At 44.0% G+C, this 18,178-nt stretch overlaps 1 protein-coding gene across 17 annotated transcripts in view; it reads right to left on the bottom strand.

Annotated features, from left to right (window-relative positions):
- The window catches only part of LOC121593624 (CUGBP Elav-like family member 4), a 330,070-nt gene that overhangs the window by 134,529 nt on the left and 177,363 nt on the right, over positions 1 to 18,178 (bottom strand). The gene's annotated exons all lie outside the window — the stretch shown is intronic.

Below are 18,178 nucleotides of genomic sequence, written 5' to 3'. Positions count from 1 at the left end.
TATCGCCGCGCTCGGGAGTAATTGAATCTTTTGCATAATTTAATGTTGTTTAGCGAGCATAATGGTGCTGCAACGAGCGATTGGCCAACGTTAAACGACAACCCGACTTAGCGCAGCGCATTTGTTGCGACTTACCAACGTTCCTTCCAACCAACCAACGCGGCATTTGTTGAAGCTAAGATCTAGCGGTTAATAAAACGGTGTCAACGTTTTGCGGTTAATTAAGCTCCCTTTGGAGTAATGATGGCGGCAGCACAATTTACCTTGGTCAGCTCAATGTGAGCTTTAAACCCATATCAAATAGCTCCGAAATGTTTAAAATACCTTACTCAGGTAGTTTTCTTCGTTTGCATCATTAAAACAGGTCTTGCTGGCCAGGAATTCTGGAAAGGTAATTACTGTTTTCATAAATAGTCACATCTAATTATTTTCGCTTCCATCATTCACAATTACCATCGGGGAGGGCTAATTTTTCCTTCGCCTTTTTTCTACCCATCTAGAGAGTAATCTAAATCTTAACTGATTTTGCTGAACATTTCTTCTTGCTCCCGGCCTTGCTCCAGCGCAATTCCCTCGCCAGCTTGTGGCTTTGTCCCGACGGATGGGCAACCCCTTTCTCGCCAACTGTGTGACTTCAAGAAACAATTTTCCTACACTTTGTTTAATTCACGGTGGTTTTTGTGAGTATGCGTGTAGCTATGGGTGTGTGAGGGAGAAACATAACTGTCCCGAATGTTATCCCATCTTACGCTTTCCAAGATGATGGAGAATGTTTACTTAATATTTTAATGCATTTCTCTACTCTTCCCTGAGCGTTGCGGGGCTGTTAGAGTGATTTTTTCCCTACTGTGTTCTTATTTCTGCCTTTGCATCTTTGTTCGCTTTTAGCATCTTTCGGTTAACTTTCGCATTCCCCGTAGGCCATCATTGGCCCGGTCCGTCTAGCGTCGACCACTGCGAAGCAAACAGCGTCAGTCAACACCATCTCTCGAGAGGAACGAAATACGAATCGCGTCCGGAATCGTCCCCCTTTTGGTGTGGTTGGGTGAAATTGATGGTGGAAAAGTTTTCAACGCTTTCTTTACCCAGTGGCCACCTTCCGTATAACTAGCTTGTGTCTGATTATGAGAAGGGAAACTCGAACACGCGGCAGGAGATGGCGCAAAATAGCGCGATGAGAAGAAGTAATGCAGAAGTTTTGCGCGAGTCCTCTGAGAGCAGCATGGTTTGGGAAAATGGGAGGCATAAAGACCAAATAGCAGCCTAAAGTCGATGTCAAGTGGTGAGGATTCGCGTTCCACTAATTAATTAATTACTAACATCGATTCAAGTCGTGCCTCTAGCAGCGGGACAGCTGCAAACGTACAAAGAAGGGGAAACGGATGTAAAGGACCGTCCGATAAGGGCTTTGGTGGTGAAGGACTGAGTGGTTTCCCACCGCTGGATGGCCACAAAAGCAATAAATAAATTTTCAAAGTGAATGATATATTAGACCGAAGCGGCGCTAGTTTCTGTCGATGGCTGGTGAGAAGGTTGTGTTGTTCGCGCATATTCAGTGGTTACACAATTATTGATCGATTCATCTCGCTGGGCTTCGTCGTCGAATACACTCATTTTCAATCAGTTCATCTTGCCCAATAGACGTGGTTGCTTACGGGGACTGCTTTTCAATTGAAACTACCGTCCGAGCCACAGAAAGCAACAAAGCCGAAAAAGTGACCACACTCACAACGCTTTCCATGGAGCATGATTAACCGATACGTTCGTGATAGCATAGCACCTAGCCCTCCAAAACCGTTTATCCTGTAGCGTTGGGTAGCAGCCATGCCAACTGGTAGCGATTGGGGAATCGGGGGAGCATAATGGTAGTAAGCGGTCGCGAATGACAATGAAACAACTGGCCCAACCGGTGGTAGGCCCACGCAACACAAATACACATCCATTAACGTAATTAGCTACCATTTATATTATGTTTCAGATTATAACAAAGTGTTCGCAGGAGATAAGGTGAACTCGTGGGCCTGGGACGTTCTTGGGAACGGGAAGGGAGCTTCCCCGGTTGGCCTGGTGGCAGTGGTAGCCAGGAAGTTCATAGCATTGTTGGACTACGAAACGCGTTCCCCGCTTGTGTGCGGTCCTTTCCGATATCGGAGAAACCGAGCTCGGCAGGTTCGGTCAGGCGAGCGAACAGTTGCGCCACCTCTCCACATTCGATTTAACACAGGCCCAAATGAATAGAGGAAGAGCATATGTCTTGTGTAGTGAACGTTCTCACTTTGGTCGCTGAAAGCTGAGCGTCCCGCACCTTGCGTCACAAATCAACTTCGGCGGTCCGGCAAAATTGCCTAATGGGTTCGGGGACCGTGGAATTTGGAAAAGCGTTGTTATTTCGTCCACCCGCAAGGTATTTCGAAGGCAGTTTGGTTCTTTTAGCTGTAATAAAATATAAATCAATCGTTTGAATACCGTGAATCATAAGCACGAAAATGTTCGTCTTTGCGGCTGCAGAGAACTGGACTAGTATTGTGTATCGACTTTTTGTACAATTACCTATTAAATAATAAACTAACTTAGGTGATTAGCGATAGGTTGATTATGATAGAGGCTGCAATGGGTAGAAGCTAAGCAAGCTTGATAACGATGGAAATAATTTTACTAAATTATTCACACGTAACACAAAGTCAGTTTGAAATAGATTGGAGCGGTTATGATATTAAAATGAATTGTATTGAAATTAATATTTAATTTACCGCTTTTGTTCGAGTTGAAGGGATTTCTAAATGAATTTCAATATCGATTAAGTTCTTCAAAGATTGCATCCAATATGTTTCGTCGGACCAAATCCTTAAGATTAAATAACAAATCCCAACATGACAGCTAGTCGTGTCAAACACTAAAACTATTTCCGATGCATTCCATGCAGCTCGTTTCATTCTCAATGACACGCGAAAATCGGAGCACTTGCTGCATGGCAAAATGTTTAAGCCCAACTCGATAAGCAAAAGTTTTCCCTATTGAGCTATCCCGTGGCACCGTCGTCTAGCAGAAACTGCAAACGCCAGCAACAGCGATGGCCCGTGTAAGGAGCAATTAAAACGGATTGGATAGCGATAAAAATCCGTCACCAAGGAACTACAAACGCTCATCGTCGACGCGAACGTCCGTCTTACGGCTCCAGACCAAACACGCCAAAACGCGAACGACAAAGGCACTAGAAGCCGAATGACATTGTTTTCCTGACTGCTGTTTTTCAGACACTTTTTCTAGCCGGAAGATTTGTTTTTTTCCTTCATGTACCAGGAAGGTATGGCCTTTTAGAGGAAAAGACGAAAGAGGTGCAAGCGATCTTGAGCGGAAAGATTACTGGACTTTCTCTTTAACGGCAACTCGTTTGCTCGTTCTTCGTCTCTGGGAAGGATTTGTTTTCGATTGGACCTAGCGGCGGGTACCGGTGTATGGGAAAACTTTTGCCCCATTCGGCAACAGTGTTGTCATTAAGGATTTAAGTTGTTGATTTTACTGCTCCAGCTTCGGCTGTCCGTTCTCGAATGCGGTGCACAATTGTTGGACTTTGCCTTGTACCGTCGTCATTGTTGGCCAATTTAAAATAGTTTTCGCGTGCTGCTCTATGTTCGAGAGGACAAAGCGAGGAATTTCATCGGGTCGCCGTCGTTGTGCGACTTCCGCAGTAGATAACTGGCGTAGTTAAGTCTACAGAGGCACGATATGAACAAGGCAAAGTTGGGGTATTTCGTTAGCCTGCAAATCCCTCATTAGTGCGGTCGCTTTGGTAGCATTGTGTGCCAGAGGAAAAGGTTGACTAGGAATGGATGGAAATAAAAACAAGATCCTTATTTCTTATGTTCTTTCGTTAACAACTTGAACAAATTTGAAACTTAAAAGATTATCGAATGGATTTCTTTAAATGAGATACCGTAGACACGACTGTGAAGAACCGTATGTATTCTTCAATACTTGAGAATTGTTGAGCTAGTAAGGGATAACCTGATGATATCTCGATTTAAAGCAAAGCTCCATATAAAGCTAGGAAAACCTAATCGTTTGAAGCTAATAAACAAAACAACAATGCAAGCTTACATTTGGCTGCATAATAGTGAGATTCTTTCTGGTTTCTCCGATTTACTAAGTAACCCTAACAAACATTCGCTTCATAGCATATCTTATTCACGTTTGTGGTTACATTTTCTTGGTTTCTGGACAAATTTTTCCCTCCATGCTCAGCTACAGAAAAGCTTTTTCTGTCGATGCGCTCAAGTAGCGATGGACTCAAAAGCAAACATAACCGCAGAATCGGTGCTCTGGTTTCATGTGGTCTGCCTCTTGGCTTGCCGTCTTTTGCTTGATGAGACACATTAGCGGTAGAACGGAACGACTGTTTATGTCGCTCTGGTTTTGTAACATCGAATCCCGCCCCGTGCCTTCTCCAGCCTTCGTCGACGCACAGTTGCACCTCAACTGATGGCACCGTTCTGAACCATTTAAACCTTTCCCATATCTACCGACTGCTCCGGAAGGGACAATGTAAATGTGTGTAAATGAACGCGCTCTTGCGCTTCGGGTACAGTTTGAGTGCGGGACAAGTGCAGCCACAGTGAATAGAAATGCCATCGGAGCGAGTAGTGTGCAGATGTGTTTGCAACTGTTCTACGCCAACGATGTACATTGCATACGTTGCCCGGATGCTTCTTTCCCTGGGATAGGTTTCCTGGAATGGAATGGTTTGAAAATACGGAGCCAACTAAACGAACGAATGCATATCCTGATGACGTGCGTACACGTTCCATACCAGCACGCGCTTCAACCATCGGTACTACCACTACGCCAGGCATTTTAGGGTTAAAGGGCTCTCCCTAGCTGCCCTACAACCTACCTTTACCGTTCAACCGTAAGTGCATGCAGCTGCATGACGATGCATGTGCATACCATACCGGATGTTTGGCATAACGTTAGGCACCGGCTTTTGCTTACGCCCTCATTCATGTACCTTTGCCCATTACGTTTGCACCTCCGATCATGTGGGCACGTGAGACAAATACAGACAAACAGACACGCATAAATACAACTACAAAAAACACGACTGGAATGTTTGAACAAAGTCAAACCATTTGATCTACGTTTAATGTCAGCGACATTTTATAAACGTCAACCAAATTGTTTATTAGTGCAATAATTAATGACAGGCAGGCAGGCAAATGTTTATTGCAGGGACGAGGGTACGCGGTGTCACCGAAACGAGATGCTATCCGTTCAACGAGACCGTCGCGAATGGATCATGTGTGATGATTTATACAGCCAAGCCGGGCTTCGATATTATCCTCATTAAGGTTGCCTCATCATCGGGGCGACATCGATTGCACAATGGCCACCGTGCAGCTAATATTCATTTGCCGCCGCCGCTTTGATGGACACTAATCAACAGATTACAGGGCACAATTCCGCCGAGCGTGGTCGGATGGTTTGCATCCTGCTGTGGCAGCTTATGACATGGTATTATATTGCGTAAGGGTAGAAATAAACGGAGGTAGGATTAACGGGAATGAAACATAACCCTTGGAACGTCTCTTAATAAACATGATTGTGATAATTCTTTGATGTTATATTAAACTTCCTTAAGATCGATCACATTGCTTCGAACATTACTACGCAAATTTACAAATTTTCTAGTCACTTTTATTTTCATACACAATATGAAGCATACATGTGAATACTTTTTACATATACTTCAGAAGAGGCAATAAGATGCTCGTGGATCAGCTTTAATCCAAAGTGGTTAAGCTTCATCCAGACTCTTTAAAAGAAAGAAGCTGCCGAAAATAGAAACAGCTTCTATCATTTTAACAACAGCCCTTGGTCTGCCTGCTTTGCACCAATTCCCCACGACGATTCAAGCACTCCACCGATCCGCTTAGGGATTAATGGATTGTTTTATTTATATAAATAACCTCTATTACTCTTTGGTACGCTGTTTGAGGGCTGCACCGATCGTTGCGCTGTCGATGGGATAAAAGAAACACGGCACAGGACGGCGGTACACAGTCGTTCGGTTTTGGGCAGCACAGGGCCCTAAACATCAATCCATCCTTCTTGACCAGGTCCCCCGTAAATGACCAAAGACGAGAGGGTTTCTGGTTTTCGTTGCTTTTTTCACACACACACAAAACATGCAACAACAACATCCTCCCAAACGGTCAAGAGCCGGCTGCCGGAGAGTAACATGCCTTCCTGTACTCCAGTGTTCTGCCTTGCGAGAATTTATTTATTTAGGCGAAAAGGGAAATAAAATTTTCCACCACTTTCACGGATAGCTCCCAGAAGGTTTTGTACAGAGGTAGTTTGCTCACCATATCAATTGAATGTGTGTGTGTGTGTGTGTGTGTGTGTGTGTGTGTGTGTGTGTGTGTGTGTGTGTGTGTGTGTGTGTGTGTGTGTGTGTGTGTGTGTGTGTGTGTGTGTGTGTGTGTGTGTGTGTGTGTGTGTGTGTGTGTGTGTGTGTGTGTGTGTGTGTGTGTGTGTGTGGTGTGTGTGTGTGTGTGGTGTGTGTGTGTGTGTGTGTGTGTGTGTGTGTGGTGTGTGTGTGTGTGTGTGTGTGTGTGTGTGTGTGTGTGTGTGTGTGTGTGTGTGTGTGTGTGTGTGTGTGTGTGTGTGTGTGTGTGTGTGTGTGTGTGTGTGTGTGTGTGTGTGTGTGTCGGAGTGCTTGCTAATGTATCGTAAAATCTTGCTTGACCAATGGCGATGTTGTGTGCTAGTGTCCTAAACATGAGAGTTTGAGGCATTACTGTTAAAACAAGCGATCATGAGCATGAAGCGGATTTTTTGTTGCACTGCAGGTGTATGGAAAACTTTTTCTGAATGGTCATGAAATTAAAATAAAATTACGTTAGCAAGATGTTTTGAGATAGCTTATGTTTTAGTAATTTAATAAATTGAACCATACTTTGATGGCGTTTTTATACATAGTTTAATGTGTTGCGTTATTATTATACAATGGAAAGAAATTAATATACCTCATAAAATATACCAATGAGTTAATTTATACTAAAATGCAACAAACAAAGTTCAACTAAACACATGCAAACATCGCTTCATTTCTTCAGCCTGGTGATACAAACATGTCATGCCGAGTCTCGTGGTACAGTCGTCAACTCAAACGACTTAACAACATGCCTGTCATGGGTTCAAGTCCCGAATAGACCGTGCCACCATACGTAGGACTGACTATCCTGCTATGAGGGGTAATCCATAAGTCACTGAAAGCCAACCCCACAAGTGGTACAGGCAGGCTTTGACAGACAAGGGTTGTTGAGCGAAAAGAAGAAGAGATACAACCATTAAGTTTATTAAAGTTGTGCTCCCATGACCAAATGAAGTTGTTAATGGAATGTGTACGGTCAAAAAAGGTTTGAGTAAATGGTACTAAAATACTACATAGCATGAGCATCTTTGTTTGGTTAGGTTTCATGGCATTGCACACAGTTAATTCTCTTACCTTCTCCGAAGAAGCGTAAAGGTTGTTATTTAAGAAATGTGCACCTGCTGGTTTGAGCAAACGATGACTAATTTCTCATTTAAGTAATTGTTTGTGTTAGATAATTTTGACAATAGTCATATTCAGTTGATAATACGTGCATATATTTTGGAATCCGTGACTCAGTTTGCACCACTTTTTAACCTGCGTGTAATATTTTCTATAATCATTAATGAAGTTACTTTGTGCTGAAGAATTTCAACCTGTCCCACCCATCATGACCAAGGATGTTATTTTTCTTAACCATGCACACAAAATTAACAGACCATTAAAAAGCAACACCAAACTAAACTTCTCTTCAGCTCCAACCCGCTGTATGTATCTTCCGCCATTCGAGTGCTAAAGCCGTTAATGGGCATGGTCATTTGCCATTCGTAAGCGCTTTTGCCTTCCAATGTCGCCCTTATTCTGGTGAGATGGTTTGCTGTAAACCACGGCACCAACAACCAGCAGCCGGAAGGAAAAGACTTCCTCACAGTGGCGCAACAAGGAAAAACGAGCTTACAAAACGGAAATGGAATATTTATGCACTCACTAAACATAAAAATCTCGCCCAACAGTCTCACCAGTTCGATTCACATCACCACCCAGCACCAAAACAAAAGGAAGCAAGAGGTTGAAAACCGCTAAGCGAATCAAACCGACCGGGAGAGCATTAAATTAAATACAGAAAAATGCTATTTGTCTTCGGTGCGGATTTATGTATAAACACACAATAAATATAAATTTCGCCACCAAATCGCGTTTGGTCGTGTTAGGATATTTCTTTTTATGCTTCCTTTTTGTTATGCTATGTACCATGGAAGCCCCTGAACTGGATGGGAGCAATTGTTGTACCACACACAAGTTGAGCATTTTCCTGGCCAAATAAACGGCAACAGTACGCAATGCAAAACTAACTCATGGCGATAGGCGTGCCATGGAAGCATACAGGAACTGGGAATAAAATTAAAGCAACGGCAACCCTCAATAAGGTGTTGAATTTGTGTACGGGTAAGCGGTACTAAACTTGTCGAATATATTGTCACTGTCTACTGGCGGGTGGGTGCACACTTTAGCACCACTCATGCGGTCAGTTGATAATGGAGGTTGGCCCAGATGAAAAGAGCCATCGACGAGTTTTTTTTCCCCAGCACTACTTGTAGTGAGCTTCTGACGCCGACTGGGAGAGTGTTTACAAAACTATTGAATTTAATAGTGTTCACCCAGACTAACCCTATTTTGTCGTAAATTTTCACACTAAATGCAGCCGAGCCACGCTAACCCGGTCCATACATGAGCTGTTAAAGCAATGCATTTTAAAACCATCCACACTGAGCGCCTACAACTCTTGGCTCGAAACGGAAGGAAGTGCTTCCGAAGCACACGGCATCGAAAGGCAAAAGGTGAAATTATAGTACAATCACACCACCACAAAGCCAAATCCTTTTCACCTTCTTACGGGACGGCTTGTGTCATACAAGCAGCTACATTGGGTCGAAAGGGTTCGTTCACTGCCATCAAGCAAACACACCGCAATTGCTAAAGGAAGGGACGAACATTCCTTGGGGATTATTCTACGATTTTTCCCCATTGCTTAGGATGCTTTGTAGCGTCTGTCGAACCATTCAATCACACTGCTAGGACAAACGGCCGATTGGAGAAACGTTCTGCCATCTTTATCCACACCGCCGGCTGACCTTTCCGTTGGCCATAATCGTTAAATTATATGATTGGATGAAATGATCTCGTAAAAGCAGTAGCTGCAATTGGGCACATGTCATCCATCGGACACTCGGATGCCCGTGCCGACATACCGAAAGTGCTAAAGTAAGTCAAAGTATTTCACCAAAGCTGGCACAATTGCCACTCGAACTGGGACGTTCGATATCGAAAAACGAACTTGTCGACACTCGTTTTTCTGACAGGTTTTTTTCCCCGTCTGCCGTAAGCTTCGTATCGTGCACTTCGTTTTGTCCACTGCGTTGTCCACTCGAGCAAAGAATAGGACTTTTTGCCTCGCTCTCTTTTCAGTTTGTCGGGTTTATGCGCCTCCTTAGCAACGAGTCCTTTTTTCTGTCGCTGTCGTTTCGTTTCGTTGCGAATGTTGTGCTAAATGTGAAGTGGCTTTCGATGGGTTGCTTCGGTTCTGATGTGCAGAATGGGTGCTAATCCAGAGGGGTTTGAAGCTGCACTGTTCGCAAGGCAACCGTACGAACACATTATCTTTGCTTGACCGTTGCTGCACGGGAGCAGATATAGTAAATCCTTTATTTACTGAGGATTTTGTAAAACACCCCGCTTTGCCTGCAAGGCTATTCGAACAACGACCCACACAAGAACGCACACATACGCGCTGTTTGTGGCGCTTTGACTTTGCGCTTCCGATCACAACCACTCAATGTGCTTGGAAATGAAGTGTCATTTGGAGAACCTTCCTCCCTGTTCTTTCAATCGCAATCCAATAGCAATGTTGTTCCAAAAAGTTGGAAAATTAGATTGACTAGTAAAGAAACGAACGTTCACATCAAGTGAACCACACTGTCAGGCGCTCAACATCCATGATATAGTGTCAGGTTCGCATTTATCATCGTCATGGTGCGTCGTCGTAATGAAGGGTGCTCGTCGATCGATGGGAAAACTTTTCAAATTATCTCATAAAATCGTCAAAAATCGATAAATGTAAATGATGCTATCCGGGGGTCGTCTGATGGGTGTACTTGGCTGGTAGCACGGTACGTACCGACCTCTGTTCCCCATATTCGAAGGGATATGTACTGAGTACCAACTGTTTTTATTACCATCATATTTCCTCCAGCGCATCATCCTAGCGTCATCTTACTGTCCCCTCACTACCCCACACACGGTGCCGAGAGCACTAATCATGCTTCCATGGGTATTTCTAGGTGCTCTCCATTGCTTACGTCCAAAGACTCACCCCAAGGCCACAATTGCTTATATTTGAAAAGTTCTAATTTATATTTGAACCAAGCCTCTGTCTCTTTCTCACTCTCCCCCTCTTTCATTCTCTCTATTTCTCTATCTCTTTCTGTCTCACACACATCGCCAACGTCCGGCAAAAGTACGGGTACGGTTTTGAGTACATAAGTGATGGTTCTCCTCAACGATGTTGGTGTTGGTAAATTTCCATTTTTCCGACCTTCGACGGTAACTGACAAGCGTCATCTTCAGGATCGGAGCGAAACTTCCCAAGGAAACCAAAACCCACCGCAACCATCACAACTGCCCGCCGCCTTCAGGTGCTTGCGCACACAGTGTAGGGCAGAACCGTCGAACAGTAGGCAGTAACGATGCCCTCCTGATAAAGTATTCTAATTTCGTACTCTAACGACATCGCTTTGACAACGGAAAGCCGATAGGCAAGGGGAACCCAACTCACCCTTCTCAGAGCAGCAAGGTTCAATCCAACGAGAGGGGGTGAGCACGATCGTAAAGCATTTTAAATGGCAATCTCATTTAAGGGTGTATGCAAACCAGGTTAAAATTCACAAAACAACCCATAACAATTTGCTAAAAAGTTGTTGTGATTTTATACTTGCTTATATTTCATCACATTTGAATTTGCGTTTATTATTCGGTGTTTAAAGGGATGCAACATGTACTGAACAGAGAAACAAAAACTGTAGAAATAAAACATACAGGAAGATAAACTATAACTTTATCTTCTGAACTGTATGAAGCTAAAGTAACAACACTTCAAACGCGAAAAAGATAAATATTAGGTTTTGTCCCATCCCTTATACCAAAACTAAGTGAACCTTCAAGTCTGCCATTTCGTCCTTGCCCAAGGTTTTGCCAGCCTAGGGAAAAATAATTGAACTACCACTCCCACCACCAACGTGAAACCATACAACCACCCCCTGCCCAGTATTCAGTTTATTCGGCACTCGTTTAAAGCAATCCACGCCCTTAGGCTATTCCCTTGCTCGCCGTATCACTTTTTCCTAGCTGCCAGTGTTGATCTGGTGATTTCGGTCATGGTTTTTAATAATTTAAGGTTCGCAAATGAAATGCTCCTAACGTGTCTTTGTGTCTGTGCCCGTGTATCTGTATTTGTGTTCATAGCGATTCAGTTTCAATATTTGGTTCCATTTGCTGCGTTGCAGACATTGACGGTGACATCGACAACGACGAAGCGTCCGTTGCTATCAATAATTTAAATTATTTCCCTATAAGATTATAGGGGTTGACAGTTCTTTGCCGTCGCCATTTGGTGTCGCCCTGTCGTCCGTAGCGTCCGTGCTGGAGAAAGTCCCGTGTCTTGTGTCTCCTTGGTTTGATGAAGCGACTGATAAAACATCGAACGGGAACCCCTTCTTTAACGGATCTCGTAACGCGTTCCTGCCACGATGATGGATGTGTGTGCCGTGTCTTTGCTAATGCTAACCAAAGCTATGACGGCACAGGATCGTAAATGCGTGGACGAACGTTGCTGCCAGCTGTCCCGTGCTATTGTGACATGTGAGCAACACGTCGCTCGAACCAGATCGCTGGTCGTATTGACACTGGCATAGATTATCATTTTGAGTTGGAAGGGTTTCGGTGTGTTCGTTATCGGAACGTTGAGTATTAAAAAAAAAGCTAACCCCAATGCAGGGGAACGACCGCAGTCGATATTTAATAGGGGATGGAACGAATTTAGACACCTGCAGGGTCCACCCGGCACTGGTGCGAGTGGGTGGGAAGTGATGGCACGTGTTGCGTGAATGCTAGCTGTCATTCTAATGTAGCCGTGCTCCCGCACAGCTGTCCTTACCGGCAACAAAAAATCGTCCTATACAGGCCAACCGTATCATTCGAAGTTGAATAAATTATTTTCCACCCCGTAAAGGCACTCCGTTAACCCCTTTTGTCACCGCTCGAGGGCTTTCCACTGTTCGACTGCGTTGGAAACGCAGCGAGGGCAATGTGGCAGCGCGGGCAAAGACAAACTAATCACCCTGTCGACCCTCAGTAGCTTTGCAGAGGCTCGTGTTTCGACAAAAGTGTGGCAGAGTAAAAAATGTGATATTGTACGGCTAGCATTCCAACCGAAGTTCAAGATAGCTCATAATTACAGCAATTTTGGTTTCGTGCTTCGACGGAAGTTTCCTTTTTCTTTCGTGCCGGATCCTTTCGGAAGGAGGAGTTGAGAAAGGGAGATAGGGGCAAAGTAAAACGCTTCGCCCTGAAGGTCTTGGTCCCCTTGAGAACCGATGATGATGGCTCAATTTCTTCGAGGTTAAAGTGTCTCTTTCCGTGCCGGGTGAAGTTTTCTTTATTAAAGTGTGCCATAAATCATTCAGCTGATTGGAAATTAGAACACGCACAGAGGAAAGACTATTGTTCCAATGGCACCATTCGGTTTGGTGGAGACTACGTAAGTAATCATCCGATGAAGGATATCATTAAAGAAAGAGCTCTTGAGTTGATGAAAATGGGCCATTTTTGGGCAGCGTTGGTTTCACGCACATACAATTAGTGGACCATTTTTGGTTGTGAGCGAAAATTTGGAAACCGAGTTGTCAGCTGGGCCACGTTGCATACAGTATTACGGTGAATCTATACATCTATCGTGATGAAAACAGCTTTGTTATGTTATGCAGTAGCTTTGGAAAGGTTCTTTTCATGCGTAAAACATTCAATTATCCGCTTTTGTAAACAAAACGTAATGATTGCTATTATTCAAATCACGAACAGTTTCATACAATATTAAATCATAAATTCATTCAAAACAACGTCTTCTACAGCGCACCATTGAATGACATTTTAAATAATCGTTTAGAATAAATTACAATAAAAAAACCTTCATATTCAAATAGTCCTTCTTAAAAGATCGAATATCCAATGCAGCCCATGCACGTTTATCAGTGAACACCTAGAATTTTGGTCAGCACTTTTCCTCGCCATTTTTCAGCTTTTCCGAACTTCACTAACCAAATCCAATAGCCACCAGCAGGAGAAATTTAAATATTTTCCTGACCTAAATCTTCATTTGCATAGGAACCACATTTTTCCCGCAGCTTTATGCTTGCACCATTTTATGGTGTGGTGGATAGGATTTTAGGTGATAGTATTCAATGACCACACCTTGCGTAGCCTGAAGGTGATGTAGACCGGTACAAAAATGCGTAAGCTTAAAATAGATTTTACAGGAAAAAAAAAGGAAAAGCAAATAATTCTGACCAGCAGGAAAGGTAAGCGACGTGCTATTTCTTCCCGCGTCTAACATACAAAACCATGTTCGTTCACACATACACCGAGCAACCAGATATCGTCTCGGTTGATAAAAAATGGGCAAAGCTTAAAAAAACACACTTAAGTGGTAGATACCTTAATAAGATTTTTCATTTCTCGGTATGTATTTACGATGTGACATCCACTGCCGGTTCCATCCAACCCCGCTTGCTGGATGAACAAACCGTGGAAGGAAGTAAGAAAGGAAGGAAAATATCTTTTAGAGGAATTGATTTCCGCTTCTTGTGAATCCGCACACACACAGCTGCGAGGCACGGTGCGTAATAAAATATGCAACACCTCTAACAGTGCGTCTCCTCGATTTTTGGGTCGCCTCTTATTTCATCTTGGGCGTGCAATTTATGTCAGCTTTGCTGGCGTGAGATAGGCCGCGAAAAATAAAGAGACACCGCTGTATAGCGTACATGAAGACACTGACACAGCGGGCGCCATCGCGCAGCGAATGACGAATGAAGCCAAGTTAAGGCCGAGAATCTGCCACTAAATTGTCCTTGGCATGATAACTTTGCCGTGCCGTTGCGTACGACATATCGCACGGCGTGCCGAAGCAACGTGACAAAAAAAGGATCCAAAGTGGAAAACCGTTTGTGGCACGGGTGTGCAAGACGTAGAGTGTGAGACGATGAGCGAAAAAGAATGAAGTTGATAAAATATTAACACGATATAAAATGAACATTTTTCTGCTCATTTCTTGATCTTAAGGATTCAAAGCGATATACACGCGGCATTTGCGTGAGATAGGGAGAGGAAGCCGTGGGACCGTGTGCTCGAGGGCGCCATCGTATCCGGTGGGTAAAATATGAACATAAAAGCTGCCATTTGACACTGTTAAATTTACATTCGGTTACGCTACGCGAGTTTTTGTCATGAGGGATTTTTTTTTTTCATTTTGACTTCGCAAGTCAAACTTAATAGGATGGCACTGGTTCAGAAATATTCTCTGGAGTATAGTTTTCAAACATACTTTATTATCAAAAGTCTTAGAAATGCTTTAAAACAAACGATGTTGCGTAATTTTAACGTTAAAACAAATTTCAACTATTTCACCAAAGTTCTTCTTAGTTTATGAAATGAGAGAATGTAACAATAGACTCTTTTTTTAAAGCCTTCTTGCAGAGTTCGTTACGTGAAACACTTTAATTAGCACGACATTGCTGCTCAAATGTATTCATTTTTTACTCAACCCAGAGAGTCACGTAACCACGTAACCATTCCAGTATTGTAAGTCTAATAGTAAGGGTGCGTGACGTGTTTGATTGCCTCGTACTACAGTGCAATCCGCTTTTATACCCTTTTGGTCAAGTATTTCCCTACTCAACCATCTATTTATTGTTGCCCTATTTCACGACAGTCCAGCAAAGGTTCACCCAACATGGATACAAATGCATTAAAGAAATAGCACCGAACTGCAACGCGAATTTGCGCGTTTCGCAATGAAATCAAGTTCGCCCATTAAAGCGATTCGGGATTGCGTGACAAGCATCGCTTCGCCCTGCTCACGTCAGTTCCGGGGGGAGCCGTTACTTCAATTGGGATAACGAAACGCTCACTCCCCCTTCCAAAATCCACTGACCGGGATCAGCTGTTTTTCTCGGCGCGTATATAAGCGTGTGTAATGCTGACGTCATAGCACGTTGCTCAAACGCTTCGTAGTACACGTTTGTTTCGTCAGCAGCTAGAAGATCGTATCTTTATTTATTTTTATTTGCTATTGTTACGACGCTTAAAGAGTTTGCTGCCAAAGCTTTTGCAGTATCTACCTAGCAGTTTTGGACAGTTTTAGCAAGGTGGAATGGAATAGGATGACAAGTTGGGGTGCAAATTTAATGATCGGCAGTTAACTACGTCTGCCAGCTATTGCCAAGCTAAGCACAAATAAGGACCCTTCGCACAAATGGCGACGAAATCGGCATTCGCTCATAGCACAGGCCACACACAGGCACAGGCGACGACGCAAAGGCTCACCAGCCCAAGAAGCCAGCAGCAAACGGATCCACCCACTTTTCCTGGTGGCTCTGTGCAGCAGTAGGCCAACGCCCGTTTGGCCGTGCCAGGCTGTGCTGTTCATGCTGGCACGGTGGAAAAAAGGCTCAGGAGGCTGGTCTGAGCATTTCGTCTTTACCAGCACTTTATCGTCGTTGTCGTAGTCTTCACCTTTGCTCGTGGCGCTCTCCATTCACGGACGACGATAACTACGAAGCAGAAAGACACGGCACGAACGTCGAGCAAAACCGGGGCCAACTTGAGACCAACCGGTCGCCACGGTTTGGGAAAAATAATCACAAGAAAACTCGCTCCGGTTTTTCCGCCAGGCGTGAGCGAGAAGGCCCGTTCGCTGGGAAAACACGCTCCCGCTCATCCCAACAACCGGTTGCCGCTCTCTAGCACGGCGTGATTGAGACAGTTTTTGGCCCTTTCTGTCATTCGGGCCGGGGTTTCCGAACGGCTCGGTTTCAACTTTGCCGTTTTCCCGGCGAGTGCTGGTTTCGTCCTTTCGCTGTGCTTTCGGCAGTTCAGTTTTGGGGCGACGGTCGCTGTGGCTGTGCTTTCTGCATGTGGCTCGATCCATACTTTCTCGCACACACCAAAACACACACACACTTGGTAGCATACGGAAAATAAGGCTTTGCTTTGCAAACGCTATGAAAACCAACGATTTCAACGGAGCAGTTGACAGTGCGACTGGTGTTCCTTCGGAAGGTAGCACAGCACTTGCTATTGTTCTCACTCCCAGTTTCGTGTGAAGCGTGTTGGATAAGTTTGTTATACATGTAGAAAACGTTTAAGGAATGCATTTCCGGGCTTCCTAAACCGATTTCCTGCCCAACCGTCCTGCTCCAGCCCGGTTTGCTTGGAAAAATCGAAAACGATTTTATGGATTTGTTGCTTCGAAGGTTTTATGTTTATGGCCATTTAAGGCTTGTCAGTTTGGTGGTCATTCTGTGGAAACCGATATTTCTACCACTTAATGCGAAATTTCCCTCTATCTGTTACAACTTCCATCACGCCACCTTCTGGCACACCATCTTTGGAAAAGGGCTAGCACGAAAGCAGAGCCACTTCAGCCGCATAGCAAGAGAAATCGGTATTTTGGAAGCAAGAAGAGCAAGAAGAAATCGGTATTTTACGTACCATCTTTCCCTCGCGCCTACGACCACCAAGCAACCGTTATCCACTTTCTACACCCTCCCCCCAAAAATGGGTCTGGGATTCAGAAACACGAATGATTGCTGGAAATTTTTATTCCCTACGCATCAACATTATCTGTTCTCTTTTTTGTGTTGTTGCTTCTGAGGCCCCTTTCCCTTTCCCTTTCCCGGGTTTCTTCCGGTTGGACCGCTGTTGATGCCACTTGCCCAAACCCCGGACACCGCTCTACATCACTTTCACGTAACCCCCAAGAGCCAAGTGAATTCCAGTGAAAATGAGGGAAAAACACTCGCTTTCCATTACTGTATCTGGTCCGCTTCAGTCCCCTTACCGGGAGGAATCTTCTGCTTTCTTCGAGTGCGTAGAAACTCAAACCCAGTCGGGAACACGGCATCCGTGTGTATGCGCTAAGATGAGAGCACCCATGACGGACCGAGGAATCGTTGTTTATGTGAACCATAATGTGAAAATCGATAAAAATTTAAACGGATGAATGAAATGTTTTATGGGGGCGGTGATGTGGTTCTGCTATTTTCTGCCTGCATCCTTAGCCCATCATCTCCCATCCCGAAGATCTCGGGGTCTTCGGTATGTGTTTATTTGTTTTCGTTGCTTTTTCGCGTGGAAGGAGACGGTTTTTTTGTGAGTTCAACCCAACTACGCTATTTTCGTAGCTAGCTGGTGGTGTTTTTCGGTCAAACCCTCGTCATAGGGCTGACCAGCTCCGGTATGATCGATCGACAAACTGCGGCATTCCGGCAAAGTTCATCAGTGGACAGTGAACAAGTTTGTGATATTTGTGCACAGCACAAGAATAACATTTTTGTTTGTTTTTGATCAAGCTAGCCAAACGTATTCTAGCAAGCATTGAATGAGCGTGTGTATATGATGATGTGTGATAGCGTGGTGAATAAAATACTTAACCAACTTTTGTACCTCAACTAGGGTGGAATGCATTTCAATTATCAATACAGTGTTCATATTTGAGATTTTTGAATATTTTGATATGATGAAATAGGTATTCTACGAAGACATTTTTTGGCTCAAAAACAAAAACTCACAAAAAGTATTTAAAAAGATCTTGCAAAAATATTCCTCAATATGTTTTTACATCGCCATCCTTCGTATCATACGATTGCGACGATGGAATTCTGGATCATCTTCTTATCGTACCTTCCACGAAATTGTACGCCCACGTGACCAAAGGTTTAAGGTCGTTGCATTCTCATACTCGAAAGATCATAG

Source organism: Anopheles merus, chromosome 2L (genome assembly GCF_017562075.2).
Source record: "Anopheles merus strain MAF chromosome 2L, AmerM5.1, whole genome shotgun sequence".
Classification (NCBI taxonomy): domain Eukaryota; kingdom Metazoa; phylum Arthropoda; class Insecta; order Diptera; family Culicidae; genus Anopheles; species Anopheles merus.
Note: the sequence above shows the minus strand (reverse complement) of the source record. Positions and strands in the feature narration are given on the sequence as shown.